Source organism: Leptodactylus fuscus, chromosome 6, assembly GCF_031893055.1.
Source record: "Leptodactylus fuscus isolate aLepFus1 chromosome 6, aLepFus1.hap2, whole genome shotgun sequence".
NCBI classification, from domain to species: Eukaryota; Metazoa; Chordata; class Amphibia; order Anura; family Leptodactylidae; genus Leptodactylus; species Leptodactylus fuscus.
The window spans coordinates 150,134,241-150,158,112 of record NC_134270.1 but is presented as its reverse complement, the minus strand read 5'-3'; the positions used below and the strand labels follow the sequence as shown (position 1 = coordinate 150,158,112).

General features: G+C 43.7%; 1 protein-coding gene across 4 annotated transcripts in view; it reads left to right on the top strand.

The window, feature by feature from the left end:
* The first annotated feature begins 2,974 nt into the window (after nucleotides 1-2,974).
* CHD6 (chromodomain helicase DNA binding protein 6) overlaps nucleotides 2,975-23,872 on the top strand; it is a 65,559-nt gene continuing 44,661 nt past the window's right edge. For 3 of the 4 annotated variants that reach the window (XM_075277507.1, XM_075277508.1, XM_075277505.1), the window contains exon 1: nucleotides 2,975-3,070. The gene's annotated coding sequence lies outside the window, so the exon portion shown is untranslated. The remainder of the gene's footprint in view (nucleotides 3,071-23,872) is intronic. The other variant, XM_075277506.1, reaches the window with a different exon arrangement.

The following is a 23,872-nucleotide window of genomic DNA, read 5'->3' as shown; positions in this document are numbered from 1 at the left end:
TTCTCATACATGTAGTGTCCTCCTGATAACCAGCCATGATGTCCTTATTGTGTCCGGGTTATCTCCTCATACATGTAGTGTCCTCCTGATAACCAGCCATGATGTCCTTATAGTGTCCATGTTATCTCCTCATACATGTAGTGTCCTCCTGATAACCAGCCATGATGTCCATATTGTGTCCAGGTTATCTTCTCATACATGTAGTGTCTTCCTGATAACCAGCCATGATGTCCTTATTGTGGCTGGGTTATCTTCTCATACATGTAGTGTCCTCCTGATAACCAGCCATGATGTCCTTATTGTGGCTGGGTTATCTTCTCATACATGTAGTGTCCTCCTGATAACCAGCCATGATGTCCTTATTGTGTCCATGTTATCTCCTCATACATGTAGTGTCCTCCTGATAACCAGCCATGATGTCCTTATTGTGTCCGGGTTATCTTCTCATACATGTAGTGTCCTCCTGATAACCAGCCATGATGTCCTTATTGTGTCTGGGTTATCTTCTCATACATGTAGTGTCCTCCTGATAACCAGCCATGATGTCCTTATTGTGGTCGGGTTATCTTCTCATACATGTAGTGTCCTCCTGATAACCAGCCATGATGTCCTTATTGTGTCTGGGTTATCTTCTCATACATGTAGTGTCCTCCTGATAACCAGCCATGATGTCCTTATTGTGTCTGGGTTATTTACGCATACATGTAGTGTCCTAATGATAACCAGCCATAATGTCCTTATTGTGTCCGGGTTATCTTCTCATACATGTAGTGTCCTCCTGATAACCAACCATGATGTCCTTATTGTGTCCGGGTTATCTTCTCATACATGTAGTGTCCTCCTGATAACCAACCATGATGTACTTATTGTGTCCGGGTTATCTTCTCATACATGTAGTGTCTTCCTGATAACCAGCCATGATGTCCTTATTGTGTCTGGGTTATCTTCTCATACATGTAGTGTCCTCCTGATAACCAACCATGATGTCCTTATTGTGTCCGGGTTATCTTCTCATACATGTAGTGTCCTCCTGAAAACCTGTCCACAATAAGGACATCTTGGCCAGGTTTCTGACCATAGAAAGTTCCTGCATTCATGGTCATATCCATTGACAAGTGATCAAGACAGCAGACGTCACTACTAAGATGGTTAGAGAAAATCGTCACAACTATGCAAAATGTTTAATTATTTACATTTGCCAAAATGTTTAAACTTTTAATTGTCTACATATTTAAATATGTTCTTGTTCATGGGAAACCCCTTTAAGTTACTATTACACATCTTATCTTTCATAGCGGATAGCACTTTATTTGTAACCAAAGCTAGCCATTGCTGTGAGCGACTCCTCCGAGTATGCATGTGATCTGAATGTAGAGAGGGAAGTAACAGATTCCAGAGCAGAAAATCTGCACTATAATCTTATAAGGGGGGGTTGTCTGTCTTTAAAGAGGACCTTTCATGTCCTTCTGCACATGCGGTTTTATATACCGCGAGAAAGCCGACAGTGCGCTAAATTCACCGCCACTGTTGGCTTTCCCATTATGTGCCCCTGGGCTGGAGATATCACTGCTGTCACCGATATCTCTTCACTGTCAGAAGGGCTTTCCTGACAGTCTAGCTGGGCTATGAGGAACACCCCTCATGACTGTACTCGTCCATAGCCCTATACTGTCAGAGTAATGCTGAGCTGTGAAGATCGCCCCCCAGTCCCAGTCTATGGATAGGGAACGTTCCTCACAGAACTGTCAACTTTCTAGCGGTATATGAAACTAAATGCGCCCAAGAACATGAAAGGTCCTCTTTAAAGCTTAATTGGGGTGTTGAAAGGACCATGAACATAAACCATTACTCATCTCTACCCGCTCCCGTTTTCAGTGGCCTTCTGCTTCCAGACCCCAGAAAGATGTTCGTGAAGAGGTCACCTAGCACAGATGAGATGTTACTGGTGACATCATCCAGAGGCTCTATATACAGAAGACCGGATCTATCGCTGCTGGAGACAGGTGTCCAGGAAGAGGTGAGTAATGGTTGTTATGTTCATGGCCTCTTTAGCTGCAGAATTAAACATGAAAAATATCAAAGAGTTGGACAAGCCCTTTAAGGTCAATGATTCTTACGCAAGTAATGCTCTATTTTTCCATACGGAAACGTAATTATTTATTTATTTATTTTAAGATTATTACTTCAAAATCCACGTGGTGCGGATTTTCTGTGCAGATTAACATACATATACATGCAGATTTTCCGTTAAATTTCCAGTGCGTATATATTGTGGCGTTCGATGCAGATTTTCAGCATGCATGTGTCCTTAAATGTGATTTGAAGGTCACACCCCATTTTTGCAAAAAAATGATAACAGAAACAAAAAAAACGGTCAAGGTGCAATAAACGGCGCTCAGTCCCAATACCAATTCTGACAAAAAAAATCTGCATTTATAACCATGCAAATATAAGTTGCATTGTTTGTCACAGGGACAGCAGAACTTGTGTAACTTGGTACACATGACAGCTCATGATCTGAGTGAGCGAGTTTTCTAAAAGTGGGGTCACACCTCCTTCCTGAGTTTTATCCAAGCCCCCCCACTTTGCCAATGCAGTGCAGTAAAGTCCTCCCAGTGCACTGGCTGACACTCCATGTGCTCATGTATGTGCAGTGACCAAGGCATGTGAAGGTTTCCTCCTCAGAACTGCTCCAGCCTAGCAGGAAAAAGCAGCTCAAATATCCAGCAGGACCCCCCCTGGGCTCCCCTTGTCTCTCACACTGCACCCCCTTCTATCCCCCCCTTCCTGCTCTCCACCAATCGCCGAGCACATCTCATCCATGCAAATAGCAGCACAATGGAGCAAAGCAATAACCACGCCGCAACCAGCCTTGAAACGACCACCACTTGTTTGACAAGCCATCGACCAATCAGCGCTGAGCTTTTCGCCTGCCTGCCACTAGGCTAGCCAATGAGATCGAGGAGGAGGCGTTCCCCGGCCAAGTTAGGGTGTCCTTGCAGGGTGTCTTGTGCTAAACTTCACCAAATAATAGCTGTTTGTATTTTGGCTGCAGCAGTGGCCATTTTAGGTAAGTTCTCCTCTTAACTTTTTAATTTGCAGCCTCTTTGGCAGTTGGTAGGTGGCCCTGGGCGTGTGGTCGCCATCCATCCCCTTCCTGGGCATCTCTTATGAATGAAACTGTGATTTTTCCGTACTGTTCCCTTGCTTTTTGTGTGTGCTTCAGCGAGGAGGAGGGGGGTGTCTGTAAACGTGTCCACCTCGGCGGATAGAGAGCGGCACATAGCGCTCGGGTATTATTAACCCCTCCTCCGCCTCCCTTCCTTCCAGGTCCCTCGCAGGGTTTTGTATTTTGGGTTTTTAACGTTCCCACCCCCCCTTTTGCCCCTGTGGTTCTGCCCACTGCACTATAGCGTGTGCTGTGGGCAGTACCAAGTGGGGGAGGAGTGGGGGAACCTGGAAGCAGTGAGGGCATGTAAATGGTGTAATGTGGATTGGTTTTAGGGCCCCACGTCCATCCGTAGTGAGGGGGCTGCTGTGCCTAGTTCACACATGGATGCGGCTGTGTGGTGTGTAGCGGTACCTGTCAGGCCTACAGCCCTGGCCTCACCTGCTTCCCTCATGTGACGTGAAACAGCTGCATTCTGTGCTCAGCACTTCCTGCTCAGGAGACCCCTGACATGCCAGGGCCCTGTTCACATCAGGCTTTTGCACTGCAGATTTGCTCCTGTGCTTTTGTCATATGTTTCTAGCCTAGGCTGCATGTTAGTAGAGGATGGTGTGTGAAGGTCCCATGCACACTGTGCAGATTGTTGTAACATCTTGTACTTCCTATTGGGTCCTGAGTGCTTTATACAACTGTGGCCTTGGGTTGCATTCACACCATGCAGTTAAAGGGAACCTGTCATGTGAAAAATGCAGTCTGATCTGTAGGCGGCATGTTATAGAGCAGGAGGAGCCGAGCGGATTGATGTATGGGATTGTGGGAAAAGATTCCGGATAACCTGTCATGTGGCCAGAGAAAGCTGTTACTTTTAGCTCCGCCTCCTAGACTCAGTATTTTGCAGTATTTTTGACGTGATAGGTTCCCTTTAAAATTGCGTAGGAGCCTTCCACCAAACTGGAAAAAACTGATGGGGATCGGGAGTGGGCTACAGTAATAATTAAAAAACCCCAAACACTACTCGCATCCCCCCCCTTCCCGTCCTTCGTTTCGGCATCAGGTCCCCTATTCTGTGTATGTGACCACTAACCCCAGTGGTCACGTGTTGGGTACTGGTGATGCATTAGCAGTGACATCACTGGTACCCAACATGTGACCGCCGAGGCCTGTGCTTGGTCATAGCAGTCCATGGACCGAATGGAATAGTGGACCTGACGCTGGAATGGAGGACCCGGGCACAGGTGAGTTCTTTTATTTTAGCCCAATAGATAATAATATAAAATATTATATTTCACCTGCATGCAATTTTTTCCGATGCTGTTGTAATTGGGCCCAACTGCATGGTGTGAATGCACCCTTAAGAAAATGACCCCATGAATATTTCTGTAGCGCGGCTACTTTTTGCTGTTTCATCCCAGGTGTATATTCGGTGCAGCCTGGGTTTCTTTTTAGTATAAAGGAATGCTTAAAGGGGTATTCCCATGTACATGATCATATCTATATTTGTAGAGAATTAAAAGTTACAAATTTTTGCAAATATAAGTAATTAGAAATTCTGCAACGTTTTAAAGATTTTCTCTAACTTTCTTAGTGGTGACAGTGTGTTATCTTGATCGATTGCCAATGGTTACGACCACTAATGCAGAAACTTTCTATGGTCTGGGTCTTGTCAGGAACCCAGCTATGATTGTCTTATTGTACCTGGGTTATCAGGCAGGGACACTATATGTATGAGAAGATATCCCGGCCACAATAAGGAAATCATGGCTGATTTTCTGACCTTAGAAAGTTCCTGTATTCATGGTCATATCCACTGGCAACCGATCAAGACCATAGACTGAGACCACAAGATATTTAGAGAAAATCTTTAAAACTCTGCAAAATGTTTACTTATATTTGCAAAAATATTTAACTTTTAATTATCAAAAAATTTAAAAATAATTACGTATATGGGAACACCCCTTTAAGGGGCAACACGATGGCTCAGTGGTTAGCACTGCAGCCTTGCAGCGCTGGAGTCCTGGATTCGTATCCCGCCAGGAACAACATCTGCAAGGCGTTTGTATGTTCTCCCCGTGCTTGCGTGGATTTCCTCCCATTCTACAAAGACATACTGATAGGGGAAAATGTACATTGTGATCTATATATATGTGTATATATATATATATATCCCTATATGGGGCTCATAATCTACATTAGAAAAAAAAATCTGTCTGCTTTCTCCCAGAAGTGACGCCACACTGGTCAAGGTGAATTTGAGTCGAGCAGCAATACCGGTCGCGACCTCTGGACAGGTGTGGCAGTGTTTCTAGGAGAAAGCAGTCTTGTTTTACCTATCCTTAAATATTGGCTGAAGTCCTACTGTGTAAGTAATAGATAAGGATTTGTGTGACGTCACCTTAAGGGGTGGCCATGTAAGTTTTATTAAAGAGGCGTTTGGCCTAGTATAAAGCTTGGAAAGGTGAGACTTCTACATAGAGTATCATTCAGAAATATGTCTGTGGTTGCTTCTAGAAGTTCCCAGAAGTGGAGACCTGGGAGATAACCTAGTTGTCATGGAGGCAGACATTTTTCGGAACTTCTTATGAGTCTCCCTACTGTGTGGGCCGTACAGACGAATGTGGGGAGAAAACTTGTTCTGTTTAAGGCCGAGTCACTCAGATTCTTTTACTGCAGATTCTTGACCCAAAGTCAGAAGGCAATGGACATTTATACTTCTCTGTCCTACTGGATCCACTTCTGGCTTTGGTGCAGTAAATGCTACTTGAGACACCGAGCTAAGGCCTAGGCCCCACATGGCGAACCGCTGCGGAGTAAAACATAGCAAACAGCGAATATAAAAAAAAAATGGTGGCGGGGGGATCACAGTTGGTGCTCCTATTTTGCCGCTGGTTTCTGTCTCTAGTCCTGTCTTGACGAAATATCCCTTGAGCCCATCACTGGCCACCATGGCTAGTGGAACGGATGTACAGACCAGCGGTTACGTGCGCAGTGTTTGGTGAGGGATTAGGGATAGGTATTTTTTATTCCGTTCCGAGCCCTCTGCCGCCAGGCTGTGAAACTCGGTCCGTGTGGGAGCCGGAATACCCAGACAGGCGGACTACCCGCATTATAGTTACTAGTTGGTGTCCCATAAGGTAATTGTTACTGGACGGTATTTTGTAGGTCGGTGGGGGGGGAAGTCAAGGGCCTATTGGCAGAATAGATCTAAATCCAGGTCTCGTAGCTGAAGCCATCCCACGTGAGGGTTCCCACCATGACACGTGTGGAGTATACACTACCATTATGGCCGCCCTTTACAGCATGACCACTTTACCATTTGCTCCAGCGTATACTTTATTCACATGACCGATCCGAGAGTCAGCCGTGTATTTAGCAGCGTCCGTGTGGGACCTGTGTTTGTTTTTTTTTTTTTGTTTTTTTCTCATTGACGCATTCACTTCAATGAATGAATTGGTTGCAAGAAAATGGTAGAACATGTTCTGTGTTTTTTTTTTTTTGCTTTTTGTTTTTTTGTGGCTGATGTAGTTGTATGTGTGACTAGGCCCTCACTGTCTTCAGGCCATGTGTTGTTTCATGATATTTTGCATTCTGAATTTCCATAAGTTCCTGCTGCCTAAGTCTAAAGCCCCACATTGCGCAAACGCAGCTTTTTGTTGTTGCAGATTTTGCTGCGCTTTTTTGAGCCAATGTCAGGTGTCAACAAAATGTGCAACCAAAAAAGCAGCATTGCTACAACGTGGAGCCTAAGGCCGGGGCGCCAAGGGCCGGAAACTCCGTGATTTGCTCGCAGTGGAAACGCTGCAGGAAAGAGTGTGGCGTTATACAGTTCATTCAAAGTGGATGGGATTTATGCGGACTCGCTGTGATTTCCAAAACTGGCGTGATTTTGGAAATTGCAGCATGTCCATTATATCTACGGAAACGCCAGCGGCTTTCCCGTAGACATAATGGTAACAGAAAGTCCGCGGAGAAAAACTTTGTGAAATTTCTTTTCAAAGCAGTGTGTGAAGAACCGCAATGCGTTCTAGCCACGGTTGTTCCCGCAGCGCTTTAGCGCGGTGTTTCCGGCCCGTGGGGCCTTATCCTAGAGGTGTTTTTGTATCTCTCGCGGAATACAGTATAGCCCTTTATCCTACCTATTGGATTAGTCTTCTATGTCATGTGTAGCCACATAACTGGCAATACGATTTTTGCAGTCACATCATGAAAACAAATGACTAGAATCTTTGATTTCACAACCGATACCCTGAGCCATATTTGTTCGCTGTGAGGTTGTCGCTTACCATCCCCCACTTAGATCTATCATGTTCTTCTATGTTCTTCTTTTGGACAGTGTTTCTTGATCAATATTTGGATTTATTTGGTTTCGTATTCTATATTAGCATCATATGGTGACATAGCTGTGTGAAGCAAAAGGTCTTACTATAGGATATACCCTAATTGCCTGATAGGTGCTACTCCCACCTCTTGGACCCTCATTGGTAGACCGAGGAGTTCAGTGACCCCTATATACTCACCTCTGACCCCTGCAGTCTACATAGGGCTCAATGGAGAGGAGGCGATGTGCAAGCGCAGCTTATTTTCCATTGATCTTTGTGCAGAATGCAGCGGCTGTAAATCGCCAATGCGACCTCCGGGACCGGCACCTATTAGGAATTTATGGCTGGATGGGACTATCACTTTAAAGTGACTCTCTAGTTCTTCATAGAGATGTTAACATAACATGGGGAATCTAGACTTAAAATACCTGGTGACCTGTTAAAAAAAAAAAAATTGCAACGCAGATTTGGGCAGCACTGGTGAATTCGGGAATGGATTGAACATGTGCATGGCGTAGTCAGAGAATCTGCAATTGTAGGTGAAGGCAAAGGCGTTGTGGAATCTGGGGTGAAGGATTAATAAGAAGGGCATCAGAGACTTTCCCTTTCCATACCCCGTGTTATGTGAGATTATGGGGAACCGGAGTGTTTCGGAGATTAATAATTGTAGGTGCAGATGAAGACGTCTAAGAGGGAGCCCTTACGTTCCAGCTATTGGTGTCGTAGTGTTTGGACCACCCCTAGTTAGGACTTCTGAAGTCAGGACTGTTCTATAGCTAGGATTCATGCATGCGTCCAAGTGTGCCATCCAAGGCTACTCCAAGGTGGCGTCTGATGGCCTGTTCCGATGATAATAGATCAAGTCCTATCCTGCCCCATGTCATTGGAACACAACAAATTGGAAGCCTACGTAGACGTGGATGTGTCATGGATTACAATCGGATGGAACTCCCAGTGTCATTCGAGTGCAATCTCAGCCCCACATCAGATGCACACTCGGTCGTGTGCAAGGGGGTTAAAGTTGGGACTGTGGAGACAAACCACCGACTATTCTCAAACCCTTCCGAAAATTGGTCTGTCACCAGAACCCAGTTCCAAAATATAGATCGGTATTCCCCTTGTGAATCACTGGTGCAACAAGGCTGCTGCCGCTTGCTTCTTAGGAGCAATGCCCTTGTGGCTTCAAAGAGGTCATTTGCAATCTCTAATGGTAGCCGTCTCCATCCGTACCGTCAGGGTACATGCGGCAGATTGTAAATGCAAGTTCAGACACGAGGTTTATGAGTTGTAATACTGGATGAGCACTGTTTACCGGGATCTGTTCTTAGGTTTTTTGTTGATGTCGCTGTTTTAGGACTTGAACTGTAGGACGAAGTGTAATATTTAATGGCACTGTTTTGGAGTACATATGTAGTGAAAAACTTTTATGAATTTTTTTTCTTTCTTCTTTTTCTGCAATTCTTTTGTGCTTTGTTTTTTTTGGCATAAATAAGACATTAATCACACCGACCTGCAGGATAAACTTGTCCATACAATGTTTGTATGGTGTTTGTTATAATACAGATTTTTGCATTTATTTTTGTGTTTCATAACTTTTTTTATTTTTTTGATGACAGAACTGTAGGAAGTCTAGGGGTAACACGGTGGCTCAGTGGTTAGCACTGCCGCCTTGCTACACTGGAGTCCTGGGTTCGAATCCTGCCAGGAACAACTTCTGCAAGGAGTTTGTATGTTCTCCCTGTGTTTGCATGGATTTCCTCCCATTCTACAAAGACTTACTGATAGGGAGAAAAAAAAACCTGTCGGAGGTCTTGTTACTATTTTGGGCAGTCGGGGATCGTTCACACGGGGCAAGAAGGGGCCGAATCTGATGCCAAATCCACCTCAGAATCCGCCCCCTCACAATTGTGGTCTATGTAGATCGCTAGCTTCCTTTTTTCCGTGAACGGTATGTTCCAGCTCCGGAAAAAAGAAGCGAGCTGTGCTTTCTTCAGGCAGATTCCGCGGCTGAGTCAGCCCCGGCGTCCGCCTCGCGACAGCACCCTCCGGACTAGGCCCATTCATTTGGGCCTACTGCGGAGCAAGAAGCCGCGACTGTTGGAAGCCACGGCAGGCTCGTTTTTGTCCAATTCTGATGCGGCTTCCCACATCACAATCAGGACCAAAATATGCGGTCCTGTGTGACCTAGCCCTCATGGACATGTCAAAGCCTTTGTAATCTTTTTGATCCTAATTTTATTTTTTACATCATAAAGTTAGGGAATAGTTTTACACGTTTTTTTACACCCCCCACCCCCAGTACCATTAGAGTACCTAATCGTGTTCTCTCCGCTCATATAGTCCGCTACAGTGTTGTAGTGTTATATTTTACCTATTACCCCTGGTACACACTGGTAGATGAAGAGGAGTTTGCAGAGGACATCCACCTCAGATTCTTCTTCATTTTCCAGCCCCTGATTTCCCGCGGCAGAATGCCAATGTAGTGCACGCGACATTCCTATACGGTTTTCCACCATTTTGATGAAGAGGCCTAATAAGCCGGGACTCCATGGCAAGACCTATCAGGATTCTTATTTCAGCATCCTGCTACGATCCCGGCCTCCCATCAAAAACAACGGAGGGCGGATTCTGCTACTGATTTTGGGGACAGAAACAGCCCCCAAATTGGCAGCAGATTCCAACATGTGAGCAGGGCCTTAGCGTAACACTCAGGGCTGTTGAATAGAGTTGGAAAAAAAGTTACCAACTCCGGCTTAAAAATGAAATTAATTGTCCCTAATGATATTATTGATATTGTATAATATGATGCATAGTTTTTATATATAATAATTTCCATTGGAAGTCAGATTAGTAGACTTTTTTTGTGAATTGTGAATCCCTCAGACCATTTCTGTCAATCATGAAGGGGTCGGAGTCGTGGTGGTTTGGCCTACTGATTCCACAACCTTGATGACTCTGCCAGGCATTCTCTGACACCCTTCAGCTACTTTCACACGGTCCGTATTTGGTCAGTATTTTGCATCGGTATTAGGGCTCGTTCACACGGGGGGCGGGATTTTGGCACCGAGAAGGACGTGGGAGCTGCGTCACTCTCGAGTCAAAACCCGCCTGCCACGACCGGCGCGGTTGTGGCTTCCCCCTCCGGAGTCGGCTCAAATGAATGGGCCGACTCTGGAGGTTGCTGCCACCAGGCGGAAGCCGCGGTTCGAATCCGCCTGAAGAAAGGGCAGTGTGCCGCTAGCGGAAAAAAGAACGCTAGTGGTCTCCATAGACCACCATTATATGGAGGTGGATTTTGAGGCGAAATCCGCCTCCTTGCCCCTGTGTGAACTATTCCTTAAGCCGAAGCCTGTCATGAAAGAAACACAAATGGTTCAATACTCTTTATGTGTAATGTAGGTTTCCTGTAGATTCCCTTTCTGGTTTTGGCTTACAGATAGACCAAATACTGACTATGTGAAGATGGCCCATCTCTGGCGGAGCAAAGTGCTGGTGATTCCGCCATGGAGTTGGTCTAAAATCGGCAGAGTGAAAAGTCCTGCGCAGAGGACCCCATTATAGTCTGTGGGGTCTGCGGATACCAACTTTTTTTTCCGCGCCTCCGCCAAACAACAGAGACATGAACACTAGTGTGAACCTAGCGTTAGTAGTTGTACTGAGATAGCAGACCATTGTTATGCCCCAGGTTACCATAGTAGCCCATTAGCACCCAGCAATCGCGTTGCAGGGGGCCAACATTCTATGTTATCCTTACAAAATACCTGGTGGTGCAAATTTGTGGTGTTCCCATAACATAATGGCTTATTTCTAGGATAGGACATTTTGTTGCATGAAAAATGATTGAGAAGGCCATGACACTAGTGGGGTGCAAGTAGTCACCTCCCCCAAAATCAATCAGTTAATGATATATGGGAAAACTTCTATAAAATATATTTATTTGTATTTTTATACCTCATACCACATAAATTTGTCATTATTTTTTTCTATTGTAGATTGTGAGCCCCATATAGGGATCACAATGTACATTTTTTCCTATCAATATGTCTTTGTAGTATAGGAGGAAATCCATACAAACTCCTTGCAGATGTACCTGGTGGGATTCGAACCCAGCACTCCAGCGCTGCAAGGCTGCCGTGCTAACCACTTAGCCACCGCGTTGCCCCAAATTTGTCATATTATTGACGGATTATTATTTAGCTATCTAATAAAGATATTTTCCGTCTATAACACTCAACCAAGAGTGTTCCAATGCTCTTTTCCGATATCTTATAGGATCTGCATTAAAAATGTCGGAACACATTGTGACTGCACACACTGCCATGTGAAGCCTGTGTGGGAAAAAAAGTGTAAAATAGCAAATATTTATCAAATTGTTGTTTTTTTTTTTTTGTTTGTTTGTTTTTTGAAAAAGGAGAGCGCCATTCACCAATTGAACCAAAGTGACAAAAAAACAAACAAAAAAATAAATATTATAAATCCTGTTACTTGCCTCCTCTTATCAAGTTGTTACAATTCAGCTCAATCATTTCTTACAAGAAAAGCTGAGTGACAACCAAGTCTTCCCGAAGTCGGCTGTAAAAGTGCTATATAAGTGGTGCGGAATTTAAAGGGATTCTACCATTAAAATCGAATATTTTCTCCACCACTCCATAGAAATCCCAGGTTTTTTCTGGTATGCAAATGAGTTCTCTCACAGCACTGGGGGCGGGCCTCAGCGAGCAAACAGCACTGGGGGCGTCCACAATGCTGTGAGAGAACTCTCCAGCGCCGCCTGCATCTTCTTCAGGAACGGGCTCTTCACACATTTTCTTTCAGGGGTTGGCTTAAAGTTCTAGGACTAGGGCAAACTCGACTGTGCATGCCCGCTGGCTACAAGAAAATGGCCACTTACACAGTATTGTAAGCGGCCATTTTTTTGTGGCTGGCAGGCATACGCAGTCAGCTTTGCCCGAGGCCTAGAAGTTGAATCCACCGCAGGAAAGAGCCCTTTCCTGAGATGGATAAGGCACTGGAGAGTTCTCTCGCAGCATTGGGGACGCCCCCAGTGTTGTTTGAGCACTGGGGCCCGCCCCCAATTGCTGCGAGATAACTCATTTGCATACCGGCGAAAAACAGGATTTTTATGGAACGGCAGCACGGAGAAGACATCTAAAGGTAGGAGACGAATAGCCTTTCTTAAGACTATGTCTTCGTGTTAGCGAGAAAATATTCAATTTTAATGGTAGAATCCCTTTAAAGGAATTTTCGAGATATTCAATAAGGTTAAAAAAAAAAAAAATCACCTTTTATATAAACGTATTATCTAGAAGAATAGCGCGCCTAGAATTGTTGGAATGGAATAAAATTTTCTGTATGTGAATGCAATGATGATATCTATAAGTGATCACAATGTTAAAGGGGACATTTAATGGGGAAAACTGTACAATTGGATGCAGGTCTTAGTACCCTGTTGGATCTCCCTTAGCCTGGATACATGATGAGATACGGTTGTATATAGGTTCTATATGGTATCCTGCAGCACATTTGCCCATAGTTGTCACAACTGGGCCTGTAGATCCTGCACACTTGAAGGTTTCACTTGATGTCAGGACCCGGCTGATCCCGTAAATGCTCAATTGGCAATAAATCTGGCAAGTGGGCAGGCCATGGAAGTGTTGGTGGAGACATTCTTGGAAAGCTTTGCTGTGTGTGGGTGAGCATTATCCTGCTGAATAATGCCAGTTGTCTATCTTGCCATAAGAGACAACACGTGGCCACAGGGATGTCCCGCACATAACCCTTAGTTGTTCGTGTCCCCTATATGCCAATACTATGGGTGACCCACTGTAATATGTAATGGCTCTCTATATCCTCATACCAGCAGGGAACAGTGTCCATGCTCAAACCCGACCATCATCAGAACCTGGATTTATTGTTTTAGAAATTGAGTTTTCTGTAAATGAAGCAGACAGTGACTGTCAGTGCCGGGACTTGTAATGGGTGCCGTGATGCCGAATTTGCTTTTGCTAATCCCAGGGCAATGGTCTGCACAGAAACAGGGTTGTGTAATGAAGTTACCACCCAGAGGTCGCAATAACACCTGTAAAACAATTTTCATGCCTTGACGTCTCGTACGTATTAATATACATGAGACGTTTCCATGCATTTTAATACCTAGCACTTTAAATATGCGCCCCCTGAGAAACAGATCGGCCCTGTAACCTCTGGGTCTCTGCTGTTTTGCATTTAGCACATTGAGTAATTGCTGTAGAAGTTTTGCCCCATTTCCTTGCTCCCGGTCTCCACAGTCTTCTCGGTTTATGATCCTTCACAATGACATGCCATCCATATTGATCACACATCAAGTGACCACAATGGGCTGTGATGGCGGTTGTGGTCATGTGACATTTTCTCACTATTGACAACCCATCATCACTTAACCTTGTAAAGAAAATGCAGTATCAGTAAGAGAATCTGCGGAATTTTATGTCCGCCTTTGAAACGCCACACGTATTAGAATTTTTCTGCTTGACAAAAGCAGTCTCAGATTTTGACACTTAGTTTGGAGAAGAGTACACAAATTTCACGAGAGAATTTTGACAAATTGTAAGAGTATGCCCAGAGGAGGCGATCAAACACATAAAACGGGATTACTCACCTTCCCCGGGCTCCAGCATGACTCCAAGTTGTCTTCAATGCTTCTGACTGATGTCATGGAACGCTGAGGCCTGTGTTTGGACCTCAGCAAGTCACATGGGTCATTCAGTGTCATGACCACGACTCTTGCGTCTATGTGTCATGATGCCCCATGACCCGCTGAGGCCCAGTCACAGGCCTTACAGTCCCGGACATCAGTAAGGACAAAGACAAAGAAAGTAGGGAATGACACCATCCCTGGGCCCTCTGCTTGTTATACTGTCCCCCTACTCAAGCAAGATGGCAGGGTCACCTCATTACTATAGTCCTGGGGTCTTGCGGTAACCTCAGTTAGGGCCGGTTCACATCTGCGCCCAGTGTCCGGTTTAACCATTGCGGCCGGTTTCCGTCTTCTGCCCCGAGAAACTGGACAGGGAGCGGAAACCCGGCGGACAGTTTTCAAATCCATTCAGTTGAATGGGTTTGCAAAGTGACCGTCTTCTGTCTCTTCGTGGCAAAACCGTTTTTTCTTTTAGCCGGACACAAAGTCGGACATTCAGGACTTTGTGTCCGGCTAAAAAGGAACGGTTTCCCCGCTGACAGGCAGAAGAAGCACATGGGTAGACACTTTGCAAACCCATTCAAGCGAATGGATTTGAAAACTGACCGCCGGGTTTCTTGGGGCAGAAGACGGAAACCCGCCGGATTGGCTAAACCGAACACCTTGCGCAGGTGTGAACCCGTCCTAAGTAAGTCATGATATAATCTTCTATTTTTTTTTTCCTTTTATGCAGAAATAAACATTCCTCCTCACCATACTGTCATCTGTTCCTGTTTCGTAAAGCCTCATAGTGCAACCTGGTGCAGATACCACAGTCTGAATGTTTCTTGCGCCCCAGTTTCTCAATTGCAGCAGGATCCCAGGGGAATCTGGCATCAAATAATCGTGTGACTAGTTACGGTTGCAGCATTCACTCTTTAGATAGGGGTTCAGCTGTAAGGCTTCCGACTGATAAACCACCCCCTTATATCTTATATGCTAGGCCTCAAAATTAAAGGGAACTTGTTACGGGGAACATGGTGTCTGATTTGTGGAAATCATGTTATAGAGCAGGAGGAGCTGAGCAGATTGATATATAGGTATATGGTAAAAGATTCAGGATAACCTGCCATTTATTGATCTAAATGTCTGCTCAGGCTTGTCTTAGGAGTCCAGTGGGCGGTCCTAGTCATTGATTGACAGGTTTCCCTGTTTGAGTGAGTATATAGAGATTGGACTGCATTTTCAGTGTGATGTGTTCATCTGTTCCAGGCATCATGCCATATATTTACGGCATGGCAGGAAGGGCCTTAATGCACCATGCCATAAATGTACAGCATGGGGTGGCGCCATTAGCAGCAGGGGTCATCTGTAATGTACATCTCATGCCTTACCAGTGCCTAAAACAAAGAGAACTCCCATCCTAAGTGTTAAAAAAAAAAAAAAAAAAAAGTAAAAAAAAATGACGTTGAAAAATATAAAGGAATAAAAATCCAAAAAAAGTCAAATTCTTCCCTATTAAAATGCTTTATTATGTAAGCATATGTAACAACCCATGCAATAAAAAAAAATGTATTATTTGTCCTGCATGGTGAATGCTGTAATTAGAAAATAATGCTTGCCTCTGCAAAATAAAATAAAAGGCTATAGAAAAAATTTAGAGTATCCAAGAACATTTAAAAATACAGCTAATTCATCAAAATACAAGCTCTCAAACTACAGTAAAGATAGAAAATTAAATAAAAATGTGAACAAACTACATACTGTAAATGTGTTATTGCCATAATTGTACTGACCAACACAATAAAAGTATCCTGTTGTTTATGCTGTATAGTGCTACCACGTACCCCCAAAAACCTAAAACTTAGTAATAGGCTCCCCAAAGTGATGCCATTGAAAAATACAAGTCATTCAGTGAAAAACAAGCCCTCAAACTGGCTACATTGATAGAAAAACAAAATGGCTATGGCTTTTTTTTTTTTTTTACATGAGTGACATAATGTGGTTGTCACATCCCAAGCTAGACATTAGGCTGATAAAATAGGGGGTCCTAAATTGTGGGACTTTTTTTTTTTTTTTTTTTTTCTTTATCCAGATAAAATTTTTGTTAAAGTTATTTTAAGTTGCATTTCTTATTTATTAAATTATTAAATTTTTATTATTATTTAAAACTGCTGCTGCTGAACCAATAAACATAAAAAATACTCATCCCGGAGCCTCTTTCCAACAACGGCAGCTCAATGTGTACAGGTCCCTTGGTTGACGTCGCCAGTAATGTCTTGTCTGACTGCAGCCAATCACAGGCCTGAGCGGTGACCTCTTCACAAACTGCACGTGGCTGCAGTGATCCCCAGGCACAAGCAGCCTGGAAAACACCTTTAAATCCCATTCACTGTGCTGCAGTAATTTCACCCATTGTGCTGCCAGTTTAATACTGTGCTAAGACAGTGCTGCACACATTGGGGATATATTCTTTGTTGAAGTTGACTTTCGGTGTGGATTTTGATTCAATTCCTTTACTGTAGTTGTGGCGTAGATGTCATGCTTTGCAATGTATAGGGTAAAATCTGCAGCATATACAGTTAGGGCCAGAAATATTTGGACAGTGACACAAGTTTTGTTATTTTAGCTGTTTACTAAAACATGTTCAGAAATACAATTATATATATAATATGGGCTGAAAGTGCACACTCCCAGCTGCAATATGAGAGTTTCCACATCCAAATCGGAGAAAGGGTTTAGGAATCATAGCTCTGTAATGCATAGCCTCCTCTTTTTCAAAGGACCAAAAGTAATTGGACAATGGACTCTAAGGGCTGCAATTAACTCTGAAGGCGTCTCCCTCGTAAACCTGTAATCAATGAAGTAGTTAAAAGGTCTGGGGTTGATTCCAGGTGTGTGGTTTTGCATTTGAAAGCTGTTGCTGTGACCAGACAACATGCGGTCAAAGGAACTCTCAATTGAGGTGAAGCAGAACATCCTGAGGCTGAAAAAAAAGAAAAAATCCATCAGAGAGATAGCAGACATGCTTGGAGTAGCAAAATCAACAGTCAGGTACATTCTAAGAAAAAAGGAATTGACTGGTGAGCTTGGGAACTCAAAAAGGCCTGGGCGTCCACGGATGACAACAGTGGTGGATGATCGCCGCATACTTTCTTTGGTCAAGAAGAACCCGTTCACAACATCAACTGAAGTCCAGAACACTCTCAGTGAAGTAGGTGTATCTGTCTCTAATTCCAAAGGATTCGCAACAAAATATTGAAAAAAAAAATATTTTGTTTGGGTTATGTTTATTTGTCCAATTCCTTTTGAGCTCTTAAAATGTGGAGCGTTTGTAAAGAAATGTGTACAATTCCTACATTTTCTATCAGATATTTTTGTTCAACCCTTCAAATTAAACGTTACAATCTGCACTTGAATTCTGTTGTACAGGTTTCATTTCAAAACCAATGTGGTGGCATGCAGAGCCCAACTCGCGAAAATTGTGTCACTGTCCAAATATTTCTGGCCCTAACTGTACATGAACAAATTCACACACGTGCATATATTACTGGGGTTTCATCGCTGCAAAATTCCTGCAGATCCACAAGGAAAGTCTGCACCTTATGTGCTCCTGTGTGCTTGCACCCTTATGGGTTTCTACACACACTATGTAGTTCTAGGGTTTGTGCATGTATTACAATACTAGCTCAGGAAGCCAGGGAGGTGAACATAAAAATAAAGTCATACTTGTCCCTGGTGTTTCCCACCGTTGTCCGTTCACACCTAGTTTTGGCTCCAAAAACTGCAGCAAAATTTGCATGAAAAAAAACCTGTTTCTGCAACGTGGGGCCTTGGCCTTAAAGACATTCAAAACACAATGAGGCGAGGTTCGCACTTGCGCCAGGTTCTCAAACTATGGAGAACTCGTCCGCTAAGACACCGGTTACCTGCAGATCCCATAGACTATAATAGTGTCTGTTGGATTTCCAACATTTTTTTTTTTTAATATATAGATTGTGAGCCTTATATGGGATCACAATGTACATTTTTTCCTATCAGTATGTCTTTAGAGTATGGGAGGAAATTCATGCAAACACAGGGAGAACATACAAACTCCTTGCAGATTTTGTCCGTGGCAAGATTTGAACCCAGGACTCCAGCGCTGCAAGGCCGCAGTGCTAACCACTGAGCTACTGAGTTGCCCCTGAGTTTTGGGTTGAGTCAGTTGGAAAAAAGTCACTGACTCTGGCCTCACAATTATCTATAATTTTAAATAAGATTATCAATATTTTATAATGTTTCACATTTTCTCAGGAAGTCAAACCGTAGCTTTTAGAGAGGCTTTGGATATGTTCACATGGAGGAATTTGGTGCTGAATTTAAGGTGGATTCCGCCTAGAAATCCGCTCCGATTTCTGCCTCAAACCAGCCCCCATTCTTCTCGGTTGATTTTTCATCTAGCTGATTTTTTTTTCCTCTTGATCTTCAGGCAGATTCCGCCTGATAACTCCCATCGAAGTGAATGGGAAGCAGAAGATAGCGCCTGTCCGGTGCGGAATTTGGAAAAGCTTCAAATTCCTGAAGTTGAATTTTCAACTACGAAAATTTCCACCATGTGAACAAACCTTTATCGCTTCTGTCAGCCATTTATGAAGGGGTCTGTGTCGGGCCGTAAAATAAAAAACCTACCTCCTCTATAGCCCTTCTAACGTCAGCCATTTGATGGTCCATATGTAGCATTCTCGGACAGTGTTCGGGAAGGATTTGGGCCAATTGTTTCAGGCAGACGCTTAAACTCGGGCAACACTGGAAGTTGCCCCATGTCCATGTCTCAGTTGTTTATACTAGGCCATTATTAACCAGGTCTTATTTTTGGGCCACATAAAATTTTCTTTTCTTTGGGATAATTTTTTTGCGATGTTTCTCACGGTCATAATGGAAAGTTCTCTTCCTGTTCTGTTGACCTAAATTTTGCACGATCAATTCTCTTCAGATCATGTCTCCACCATACTTGAAGGAGATGCCACTTATAGCAACTACGCCTTGGTCTACTTTCTACAAAGTCCTATCACAACTGGGTTCTTCTAGATGCTGCTGCTTGGCAAATTCTATTTACTGATCTACCGTATATACTCGTATATAAGCTGCCCTCCCCCTAATTTTATCACAAAAATATGGGAAAGCTTATTGATTCGAGTATAAGCCGAGGGGGGAAATGCAGCAGCTACTGGAAAATTACAAAAATTAAAATGGTTTTTGGGTGCAGTAGGTGCTGGGAAAGGGGAGGGGGTGTTTTGGTTGTCTGTCTGCTCCTTCCCCGAGCTTGAGGACTGGGTTTGCAGCTTTTTGGGTTTTTTTTAGACTGGGCTGTCCACTTGGTTTTGTATATGTATGTCCACCTAGTATGTCCAGTACTGGTGGTCGAACAAGCTCAGCTCGGATCCCCTCCTAAATGCATGGTGGAGTGGTTCCTACTGTTGTGCAGGTCACAAGACTAGCTACTTCTCACTGGCTCTAGACACAAGGTGAACAGGAACTAAAGAACACAAGGAGGCGCCACAAATGTTGCAGCCATTTCTTTCTTTTTTTTTTTTTTTTGTTATAGTCAAGGCTCGATTGTAATTGTAAAAGTGAAATTTAAGACCTCATCTGATCGGCGCTGTCATCCTGAGCATTTTGTTGTTTCATTTATCTAATTCTGTTCAGCTGTTCCAAAGATCTAAGTCCTTTTAATGTTGATGCAGGGTCTACTAGCCAAGTGGGCGATAACAGTGCATAACATATAGCGCACAGAGACCCCCCCCCCCTCCAGAGGAACTACAATATAATTTGAAACTAAAGGGCTTATATCTTTGGAATAGCTGAACAGGTTTGGAAAAACAATATGGCAAAATGTTCAGGGTGGCTGTACCGATCAGATGATGTAGGTCATTGGGATTTTCTTGGGCCGGTAAAGCAGTTTGTACCGGAAAGCCTTATGTTAAGGAAAAATGGTGTTCACAATCGGTCTCTACCCTATTTGCCGAAGCTGCGTCTTTTCCCGTTTAGTCTATGATACATGTTCAGGTTTCTAGATAAATATTTTATACTTAATATAGAAATTTATTGGATGAGTTATAGAGAGAATTATTTGATTGTTCCACTACCAAAAAGTGTAAGATGGTCTCTGTCCTAAAGCGGCGTCTACCCAGACTCTGCTGCTAACTTCTGATAAGACGGTTTGTAGAAAGCTGAGAAAAAGGAAATTTATTGTCAGTTTAGCTGGAAAAAATTGATGTTGTAGTATTTGGAAGGTGAGCGGCCGGGGTCACAGGTGAGGAATGTTAGCTAACCCGCGAGGGGTGCTGACTTCCAAATATTCCATTTCCAATTCCGCCATCTGCAAGATGTTACAATGATCATGTTCATTTGAAATTTTGGGAAATTGCTAAAAATTAATGGAGTTGTCCACGATTGGGAAAAAAAAAATTGCATGGTAAATCCACCATACTTTCATGGTCCATTCGGGTCTTGCTTATTTTGTCCTGCAGTAGTGATGTCCCTTACATGAGAACATGACCCCTTTCACCCAATCCTTACATGCTAATGTTTATTGGCCGTATTGACTGGCCCGTGTCACGTATAATATGGCTGGGAGGAGCGTTCCACAGATCAGGGGAGATTTGCTCAGTCTTCCAGGGCCCCAGGAAATCGTTTGTTTTCGCTGGAGCTTCCAAATATTAAAGGGAATCTGTTAGAGCAATTTGGGACACTAAACCACCCACAGATCCTTCTAGACCAGGGCTTTAGTGTCCCAAATCACCCTGTTGTAAAGCTATCTACGGCCGTATTAAAAATAAAAAAGCTTTATACTTGACTAGAGGTGAGTCCAATGAGTCTCATGGGACTGGTGTTGCCGCCAGCGCCGATGCTGTTCTTTAAAGGGATCCTATCATTAAAATTATATTTTTTTTTTGCCTGCCACTTCGGAATAGCCTATTGATATTCTTCTCCAGGCCGCCGTTCGGTAGAAATCTTGATTTTCGTCAGTATGCAAATGAGTTCTCTCGCAGTACTGGGGGCGAGCCCCAGTCCTCATACAGTAAGTGTAAGCGGCCATTTTCTTGTGGCCAGCAGGCATGCGCAGTTTGAACCCAGCGCCGGAAGAAGACACGAAGAGAGGCTGTTCCAGACAAAGATGGAGGTGGCGCTGGAGAGTTCTCTCGCAGCATTGGGGACGCCCCCAGTGCTGTTTGAGCGCTGGGGCCCGCCCCCAGTGCTGCGAGAGAACTCATTTGCATACCGACGAAACCGGGATTATTACCGAATGGCAGCCCGAAGAAGACATCTAAAGGTAGGAGAAGAATAGCCATTCTTAAGTGGTAGGCAGAAAAAATACTATTTTAATGATAGAATCCCTTTAATGAAGCCAAAGATGTATACCGCGGCTTCACTGCGCATGTCTCAGAGGTTCAGCGCATGCGCACTAAAGCTGAGGTGTACTCCTTGGTCTTCGTTGAAGAACTACGCCGGTGTGGGGCGTACAGCGTCAGGGGGAGTATAAAGAGTTTTTATTTTTAATGTGGCTGCAGATTGCTACATAACAGGGTGAGTTGGGACACTTATCCTTGGTCTATGAGGGCCTGTGGGTGGTTTAGTGTCTCAAATCGCCCCAACACATTCCCTTTAACTAAGTCTGGCCTCTGTGGTGATGTCTGCATGCAGAAGTCGAACTGCATTATTCCCAGCAGAGTAAAAATACTCCACTGATGATTTTTCAGGAGTATTTTTAGCCATGGAAGAGATTGAAGTTCACAGTAATGGACATAAATGATACGTAGGTGTAATAATGGTCTGAGGTCGCTATATAAGCAGGGAAACCATCACTAAAACCATCTTCCATGTATACATGGCAAATCTAGAGTTGTGTTTTTGTGGGGTTCACTGTTTATAAAAATATGCACGATCAAAACAAAGACAAAATTCTATAGTTTTTATATTTTAATATCTTAATAAAAATCCCAAACTTTTAAAATGGCAAAATATTATTTTAGTTGCCGTATTCTGACACCTGTAACTTTTTATGTATCTGTGTGTGGAGCAGTGTAAGGTCCGGTTCACATCGGCATTCGAGTTTCCGTTCGGGGAGTCCGCCTAGGGATCCCCAAACGGAAACCTATACGCATAAAAAAAAGCAGTTACCTAAGGAAAACCGCGGAGCCCATAGACTATAATGGGGTCCATGTGGTTTCCGCACAAAACATGCGGAGAGAAAAGCGCTGCTTGCAGGACTTTTCTCAGGTTATTGCTTTTTTTATGCGTATAGGTTTCCGTTCGAGGGGTCCCCAAGCAAACTCCTCAAACGGAAACCTGAACATAGATGTGAACTGGGCCTTATTTTTTTTTTTTTTTTCGTATGGGACAAGACTTTATAGTCTAGTTTTTAGGGTTACCATTTTGGGAAACCTCCAATGTTTTGATAATTTTTTTTAATTTAATTTCTTGGGGTAGGCAAAACAGCAATTTGGCATCTTTTTTTGATCTTTTTTTTTTTTTTTTTAAATATATTTATTTTATGTAGATTGTGATCTTGCCATGGGGAAACCTTTCTGACCAGTTGGAGGGGTCATAGAGAGGCTCAGCAGAGCTCACATATACTAAATCCCCTTAATCAGGTAGGACAGTGATCGCAGACATTAGTCTCGGCTGTATAACATGGGGGCGACCCAAAGGTCATGGTGCCTGATCATTTTCAAGTAGGCCACATTTAAGGTGCCAATACCCACCACAATAGCACGGCAGATTTTGGCAATGAGATTTAAGCATCGGGGGTGGGGGTGGGGCAATTCCTGAAAAATTTGTTTTCAATGATTAATAATGCATGTATAGGTGTTATTGTGACCCCTGCTTACATGCATGTCAGGAGACACTGAGACCAGAGATTGGTTGCAGTGGTCACGTATGCATGTACAACGTCATAAAGCTGACAGGGGCCGCCATATTGTCAGCACTGGGTATATACCAGATGAGTATAAGGTTTGTTTTCTGTTGTGGCAGCTAACCTGCTGCAAGTATGAACATACCCTAAAGCAATTTTCTGGGCCTTACATAGACATCAGAATCTTAAACATGACATTATAAGATATTAAAGATGGAGAGGGGCCACACGGTTGCTCAGTGGTTAGCACTGCAGCCTTGCAGCGCTGGAGTCCTGGTGTTCAAATCCCGCCAAGGGCAAAAAACCATCTGCAAGGAGTTTGTATGTTCTCCACGTGTTTGCATGGATTTCCATCCCATATTCTAAAAAGACATACTGATAGGGAAAAATGTACATTGTGAGCTCTATGTGGGGCTCACAATCTACATAAAAGATATTAAAGATGTACAAACCTTTTTTTTTTCTTTTTATGACAGCCGTGTGATGCCTTGCCAGTCTGTTGCTTTAATGACGTATCATACTGTTATATGACCGCTCCAGCGATTTGCCGGTCATTTGCTGGCACCAGGTTGGCACATCATCATATACCATGTGAGCCCCGCTGTGGGGCTAGAGCCATAGGGGGAATATATCTATGTATGTGCTTTCTTACTTTTACAGCTGCCACATTTTGGGGAGGGGGTACACCCATACTACTGCACAACGAATATATAGGGTTACAGCTATTAAACCTTCCCTCGCTGTCCATGGTGTATTTCCGTAAATCGTGAAGGTGCCTATTAAGCAGAGCTTGGGGGGGGATACTGACTTCATTTTCCGATCTACACGGGTGG